The sequence below is a fragment of the Triticum aestivum genome, chromosome 1A (assembly GCF_018294505.1).
Source record: "Triticum aestivum cultivar Chinese Spring chromosome 1A, IWGSC CS RefSeq v2.1, whole genome shotgun sequence".
Classification (NCBI taxonomy): Eukaryota; Viridiplantae; Streptophyta; class Magnoliopsida; order Poales; family Poaceae; genus Triticum; species Triticum aestivum.
In genome coordinates, this window is record NC_057794.1 from 553545883 (window position 1) to 553554049 (window position 8167).

Sequence of the window (8167 nt, forward strand, 5' to 3'; positions counted from 1 at the left end):
ACCGCACCAGCTCAAGAACACCCCTCGCGTGGCTGTTCTTCCCTTGTATTGTCCATCATCAGCCCCAGAGACAATCCACCACACCACACACTGAAGTAGGATATTACACCACAACGATGACCCGAACCAGTATAAACCTCGTGTCTCTTGTGTTGCTCATCATTTTCTTCTTAGTTCGCACGAGAGGATCGGACGTAGATCAGTAGGAGAGAGATCTCCGCGCGCACCTCAATGCTCGAACCTCAAGGATCTGCCAAAACCTGAAATCCGACAAGCTCATGCACTAAACGATACTCATTTTAGTAGTTACTTCCGTGAGCAAGAGGCATGCATACGTACCAGATGTAGCATGTATATAAATCCTATAACTAGTACTTGCGGTAGAGTACAGCTATTGACTTTTCTTGCGAGTGAATATAGCTATTGAATAGAGCAGCTCATTCCATAGCAGACTTAAATTTTAAAGAACAAATGTTTTTTATGACCAATTCATCCAATATGGGTAGTTTTGTTGGAGAGTGGAGACGTCCAAGATGATTTAAGCCTAAGATTAGAACTTAATTGCATTGGACAGAAATTAAACATTGCTGGCACCTGCCCCTCCTTCGCGGTCCCAATCGAAATCGACAAGATCGCGCGGCACCAACGGAGAGGAAGGACAAGCCACCGTCGGTGTCGTGTTTTGCTGCTCGTCGTCGGTCACGGATTTTCCAAGGTATGTAAGAGAAGATGGGGCATGTACTGTGCCTGCTTCAAAATCCTCCTTCCGATACGCTGGTTTCAAAGAGGAATCAGAGCAGCAGAGACTGCATTTCCTTGCCATTTTTTCCCCATGGGATATATGCCTAATATGTGTGCTTCTGTTCCTGCAGGTCTCGTGCCTCGATTTTTTGATTTCCTACATGAGGAAGTGTACAGCCGTGACTTCTGCCTGTGTTTGCACGTTTCAAATGGATTTATTGGTAAGAACTCTTTGTTCTGAATTGCAGTAGATGGATGACTAGAACAGATACGGTACTTCTACTGTTTATTAGTTCCATCATCATCAGATTTTGATCTATTGGGTGACTGAATTTTATATGGACACATCCTATCTTAGAAGCAGAGGAACTGATAGCACCTTATACACCTTGTGGCCTTGTAGGGCTGTGACTGGTTTGGTTCCAATTGAGTCGACGGTGAACGATACGGTGGAGAAGGGCGCAATCCCAAACAAGAAACAACCCAAGCCTCCAGGCTCCAGGATTGATTGGTAGGTGCTGTAGATCGCTATACAATTTCTTTTCTCTGAATTTCTGTACTTCTGTTGTTAATTAGTTCCACGGTCTTGTTTTGATCTCAGGAGTGAAAATTGGCGACTAGATTTTATATGGACACATCCTATCCTAGAAGCAGAGGAACCGAGGAACTTCTACCTCCTTAAACACCTTGCAGGGCCAAATCACCAACTTCATCATTAACTTCTGAACTATACTGGCTTTTCACCAGCAAACAATGGTAGAAACCACACAAGCTACCAAATGCACGCCAACATATAGCTGAAAACAACTTCGATTCTTCCTGGGGTGCTAATGCTTGCCCGGCAATCAGAAGATGCAGACAGATCGTGGATCGCACATGCTTAATCTGCATAAACCTCTGCTTCAAGTACCTAAGGCAGGCATTAGTGCAACAGCTACTCAGCTGATCTGAAGCAACGGATGCCTACATTGCATTTAAAGGTAACTATATCATGACACCCACCAATTCATCTTTGAGTCACAGAACCCAATCAAAACATACTTAAATCACACTCTACATTAATAAGAAGTCAAATGTGTGCACAAACATTGCACTTATTACATGAATACATATGATGTTCGATACAGAGGAAAGCCACACAAATTCAAATCCAAGCATAGATACAACCATGTACGCCCAGTCAGAGTCACAAGGCATCCATGTGGAGAAAGTAAACACACATACTTAGTTGTACAGCAGCAAGAAATTAACACACAAGCAGAACAGATTGCAATCCACACTAGCACATGCAAACCACACTATGGGATCAAAGGAGAAGAGGCCCTTCCAGCGTCGAACCTGTTTCTTTCCAGCAGAAAGAGAATATTGCAGCATCGTCATCGTCCTCTTGTTCATCTCCTTTTCCTCAGCCTTAAAGTTTCTGGCCCATAAATTTAAGGCTAAGCTTGTTTTTATGCTTTTTGATGCCCTCTCTCACCTCATTGGGGACTTGACCACCGTTGAACTCGAGCTCCTTCAAACTGGGAAGTTTGTGGATACTGGAGAGGGATGTGAAAGATGACCAGACAATCTTCTCGAGCCTAGGAGCAGATCCGCTGGTGAAGACGATCTTGGTGATGGCCGAGCAGTCAACAATAAGATGGTTGAGCCATAAAAACTCATCTTTTTTTTAATGTAATCTCGTTCTGCATTCCACCAAAAGACTTGTCCAAGAGCACCAAACAGCGTAGATTTGCTTTGTTGGCGAGTATTTGTAGAGCATCTTGCTCTAGCAATGTACCACGAAGAGTCAGCTTGGCTATTTGTGTGGCATTATCAAATGATGATAGCAACCTGCCGCTGAAGCTGTTGTTCAACTCAAGTTCTTTCAGTTTTGGAAGGCAGTCAACTCCAGAAATAGAAACTATGCAGGTGAAAGACAAAACCATCTTCTCAAGCTCACAGGCTGTTCCAACCTCAAAAATGATATTCAAGTCCGAGCCCTCAACAAGAAGGCACTTGAGGCATCTGAATTCGCCCTCCTTGAAGTTGAGCATGGTCCTGGTGCATGTAATGTGTTGGAGCCTGACACATCGTAACTTGGGCAGCTTGGCAAGGGCTTCCAGATCATCTTGGCTTAGCTGGGTGCAACTTAGAGTTACCTTGGCAAGTTTGTTGTTATCACCTTTTGTGAACAATGGAAGAAGACGTCCCTTCTGTGTGGTTCCCCTGATGCTTAAACTCTCAAGCATCTTGGGATGGTTTTTTAAGAGAGAGGCAATGCCATCTGGTAACTCTTCGCTTGATGTGGCTACCAGAACACTAGCAGTAATTGTCAGAGAACAGAGGGACTCATGTAGGCCACTGATTGTATGAAGCAAATTCCTGAGGTGCCTATCCTTATCATCAATAACCACACCTAGCTTCCTCAGCTCACATAGCTTTCGAATATGTTTTAAATCATGACTATGCTTGGCCTGGACATTAGATAGGATCTCCATGTTTACCATTTTGTCGATCCTACGAGGAATCCGACCACTAGAGCCGAAATTGCTCGCATTCAGATCAATGTGACCAGCAAGCAGACGCTTCAGCTTCAACAGCAGGATATTTGCCGTTGCATGTCGAGGCACCTTGGTTTGTCGGATATCCAATACCTCTAGCTCGTGGAGGTTATTGATTTCTATAGGTAGCTGGGTAATATCTGTTCGTCTTAGGCTCAGATACTTGAGTAATATCATCTTGCTGCAAATGTCCCGGAGGTACTGCCGGTTCCCAACAAAGCACTGACATCCTTCTAGATCTAGCACCTTGAGCAGGGATACTTTAGAGAGCCCCTGGAAAAAATTATCAATTCTATGATAGCCACGGAGTTGGAGGTCGTTGAAAAGGGAGAAGTGGTGAGCCAAGTGGTGTGACAGGCGTGTCTCCACGATGTGTTGTTCTCTGGCAATGGTGGTAATGAATCCATGAATTATATCATCTACAATGCAGGTCTTTACATCTCCCTTGGCACCAATATCAGCAGGATAAACGAGACACCGATCAATGAGTGAGTCAAAACATGTGTTGGCCTGATGCACAGAACGGGCCCAATCTTCATGGGATGTCAGCCCTTCGACAATCCACCGTCCAATCAAGGTTGACCGCCTAATCTTGTGTCCCGGAGAGAAGATAGCTAGGTACAACAAGCAGGACTTGTATTTTTCAGGCAGATCGTTGTAAGAGAACTTGAACATTGCCTCAGTGATGCTGGTGAGTGATTGTGGCAAAGCCTGCAGGGTGCTGCGCAGCTTGAGTAACTCCTCATTGCTCCTTATGGGGTTAGCATACAGAGCATGAGTGAAGATCTTCATGCAGAATTCATATGGATCACACTCGTACAAGATATCATGAAAAATTTGGGGGTTGTAGCTGTCTTGATTCTTCTGCTGGCTAGTCAGATGGAGCACTCTATCATGGTAGAGGCCAGCAAGAGAATAGTATATAGGTTCTCGCTGTGGATAGCAATATTCTTTCGCCAGCTGGATGTCCCTTGTGGTGGTGACCATCATTAAATCGGCGCTGCAGTTCAAGCTCAAAGCATTTCTGGTATCCTCCCATGTGGCAACATCCATGGGCTCATCAACTTTGACGATAAACAGGGGACATTCATAACTATTGAACTCTGGAAGATAATTCAAGTTATGTTTAATCTCATCCACTAACCCTTTGATCTTGAGCTGCTCTTTGAACTCCTGCTTTATTTTGTCTATCATCTGACCAATTTGTTCAGAAACACATTCTGGGCTTTGATTTGGAACACCACTAGATTCAACTGTCCCTTCACTCTTGTCATACTCGCCTTTCTGTAGCTCCCGTAAGATGCCTTCCTTTGCGTTGTGGATCATAGGTTTGATTTGATCCTCACCTAATTCAGCCGTTGTGGTGTTTGTAGCTTGCTTGTCCGACAGTCTGTCCTGAGCCTGCAGGGGCTTGCTGCTACTGCAGCTCGTGCAGAAGAGCTTCCACAGGATGTGTGCATATTGTGCCTCGTCGAGGTGAATCAATGTTGTCTGGTGACTTCCGAGTTCCGCTCCTCCATATGCTCCTTAAGCTTCTTGACAATGATGCTATTGTTGCTGTTGTCCCATTCTGGTAACATTTGCATGTCATTGTTCTTCCCTTGGTCTTGTTGAGACGCAGCAACAGCTGCCTGGAGCAGCAGCTGAAGGAGTACGTCTAGGTCCAGCTGATCAAACTCACCCTGCAGCTCGTTGCCCATTGATTGCCCGTCGCCCCTCAGTAGTCGACCTTGAATATCACTTTTGATTTTGTCAAGCTTTTCATAAATCTTCATCTCTTCCATGTTCTCCTTGATTTTAAGAAGAGCAAGAGCCCTCTTCTTTTCACTGTGAATTTGATTGTAAATTTGGAATTTTCTTACGTGAACTTCCAAAGGGTCAAGATACCTCTTCCTCACTCTGCCTTTTGTGCTTTGTCTGAGCTCGCGCAGAATGTAGAAGAGAACTTCCTTGGGTCGTAGCCGCGTAAACTTGGGGTGCACGGCCGGGATGTCAACCAAGACAAAGCGATTGTAGCCACTCTCCACCCGCAAAACCGAGGAATGGGAGTCGAGGTCTGAGTCCGACGAAAAAACCAAATATTCTTGTATAAGAGCCGGGAGGTCCTGATAAGTGTCCGGTGCCACAAGGACGACGGACAAAGTCTCGCCAGCATCTGTAGGAGTTCCATCTATCCAATCGCGTAGCTTTGCCTTGACGTAGTCGTCCAAAGTGCGAGGCTCAATGAAGGCTCTTCGAGGATCAGAACAGGCTGATCCCTAGCAGCATAACCACCTCGCACAGCAGTCCGTGCTGAAGGTGCAGCCCACCTGGCCAGGTGCACCAGGAAGCTCTTCATGCTCTCCATCTCGTCCTTGATAAACTGCACGTCGTGCCGGACGCCACGCAGTAGCAGCGCCTCGCTGCGGATGACGACCAACAGCGAACTCACGGCGCCGGTGGCGAGCTCAGCCATGGCCCCCTCTCCTTCCGCCGGCCAGATGCCTGGCTGGTGGTTTCTACTCTAGTTGAATTGGTCCCGCCGGGGGAGGTTAGCTAAGCTGGGTGGTGGCGATGACGCACACATGCATGGGAGAACCATAGAATGTATGATGTTTTCTCATGGGAGAACCACCGAATATCTTGCCTGAAGAATGGTGTCGTCAAGGGCGTTCACATGCTGTGCACTGTCACATTGGCTGGCTGCATTTACTGCCTCAATTGTCCAAGGTACCCGAGCCACCAGATGCCGGAAATCTTGTCGGTGGATGGAGAAATTGATGGGGGTGTGCAATGATCCGGGTGGTGACTATGATGCACACATGGGAGAACCTCTCAGGAATGTATGATGTTGTCTCATGGGAGAAACACAAAATATCTTGACTTGACGAACGGTGTCGTCAAGGGCGTTCACATGCTGTGCATTCCCACATTGGTTGGTTGCCTCAACTGCCTCAAGTGTCCAAGGTACCCGTAGATGCGGAAATGCTGTGGATGGATGGAGAAATTGATGGGGTGTGCAATGATCCGGGATCGGCTCATGACGATTGAGTACACCCACTTGCATACATATTTTTTGAAAAGTCAAACATCACCAACTTTGATCAAGTTTGTGTAGAAAAATATTTACATCTAGAATGTCAAACATATAGCATTAGATTCATCATAAGACTTAGTTTTATATTTTATATTTTTGGTATGGCAGATAAAAATAGTTTTCTCTATAAACTTAGCCAAAGTTTGACTTTTTAGAAAATCAATACACACTACATTATGAAACAAAGGGAGTAGTACAAGGGTCGGTAGATGGAGAAATAGATGGGTTGTGCAATGATCTTGGGATCCAGCTCATGACGATCAAATGCTAGTGGTACGGATGTCGGTGGATAGAGATACTGATGAGTGTGCCACTACCACATGACCTTTTGTTTAAACTTGCTCCCTCCGTTTCAAAATAGGTGTCATGGTTTCAAATTTGAACTAAAACCACAACATTTATTTTGAAATGAAGGGTTTAATTACTCACTCGTTTCTTTTTACTCCACATATCAAGTTTGTCTTAAAGTCAAAATTTGTAAACTTCAACCAGATTTATAAAAAATATCAACATCTACATTATCAAATAAATGGAATATGAAAATACATTCCATCATAAATCTATATTGATTGGGTATTGTGAATCAAATAAATGGAATATGGAATATGAAAACTCCCGTGGCCGCGCGTATCATGGTGGCGTGCATGTACCTGTCATTGTGCTCTGCTCGCATATCACCACTAGTAGAAAACGGAGCTTTAGCGCCGGTTCGTAAGGGTTTTTAGTGCCGGTTCCATAACCGGCACTAAAGCTCCCCCCCTTAGTACCGGTTCGGCACGAACCGGCGCTAAAGTGCCACCACGTGGCGTGAGCTTGCGCCCTGGTATGGGGGACCTTTAGTACCGGTTTGTGTTACCAACCGGTAATAAAGGTTTTTTTTATTTTTTTTTTGAAAATTTTGGATTTTTTTATTTTTAATTTTTCTGAATTATTTGATGATTTAGTCTCTAATCACCTCTCTTAACTGCTCAAGTGTGGATCACTCATTCCAAATCGCCTGACTTCCCGGCCGGTCACCCATCCTCTCACTCCCCCAGCCTGAGCACACTTAACTTCGGAGTTTTATTCCCCCTACATTCCAAGTCTGCATTTGTTGTTTTCCTAACAAATGTAAGCTGTCAATCCTATTAACCCTCAACAGTTTATCTTGAGCATTAGGTCACGCGTTTCACCGTTTGAGTTTGAAACTATTATTCTAAAAAATAGTAATTATAGTAACACTAATATTTCTTGAATAAGTTTGACCATAGTTTGACCACAGTTTGACTATACTATGACCAGATTTGACCAAAATTTAAAAAATTGAAATAATTATTTAGTAACACTAATATTCTTGAATAATTATGTAGTAACATTAATACTTCTTGAACAAGTAGTTTGACCAGATTTAACCAATTTTTTTAAAAAAACTGAAATTTGACCATATCTTTTTTTTCCTTTTGGAATTTGAGGATTCTAAAAAATTGCAAACAGGCCGTAGGCGGTCTCCATCGGATGCGGATTTTCGTGCTGAATTTTTTGATATATTATACATTTTTTCTGACATCGTATGCAAAAGTTATAGCCGTTTTACATTTTCCCTATATTTTTTGCAAAACAGGTCAAAATTTAAGTTTTCAAATTTTCCTAACTAGTAGATGTAGTAATATAACTACCTCTCGAAGGATTTTATTTTTTGAAGTTTTTATCATTTTCTTTTGATTTTTTCAGAACTGAAATGGTGACACACGGGGGGGGGGGGGGGGGGTAGAGTTTGAAAATTGCCCTATAGTGCCGGTTTGTGTCACAAACCGGTACTGTAGATCAG

General features: G+C 43.9%; 1 pseudogene; it reads right to left on the reverse strand.

Moving 5' to 3' along the window:
* Positions 1-1829: 1829 nt before the first annotated feature.
* LOC123180854 (uncharacterized) lies at positions 1830-5856 on the reverse strand (annotated as a pseudogene).
* Between the last annotated feature and the right edge of the window lie 2311 nt (positions 5857-8167).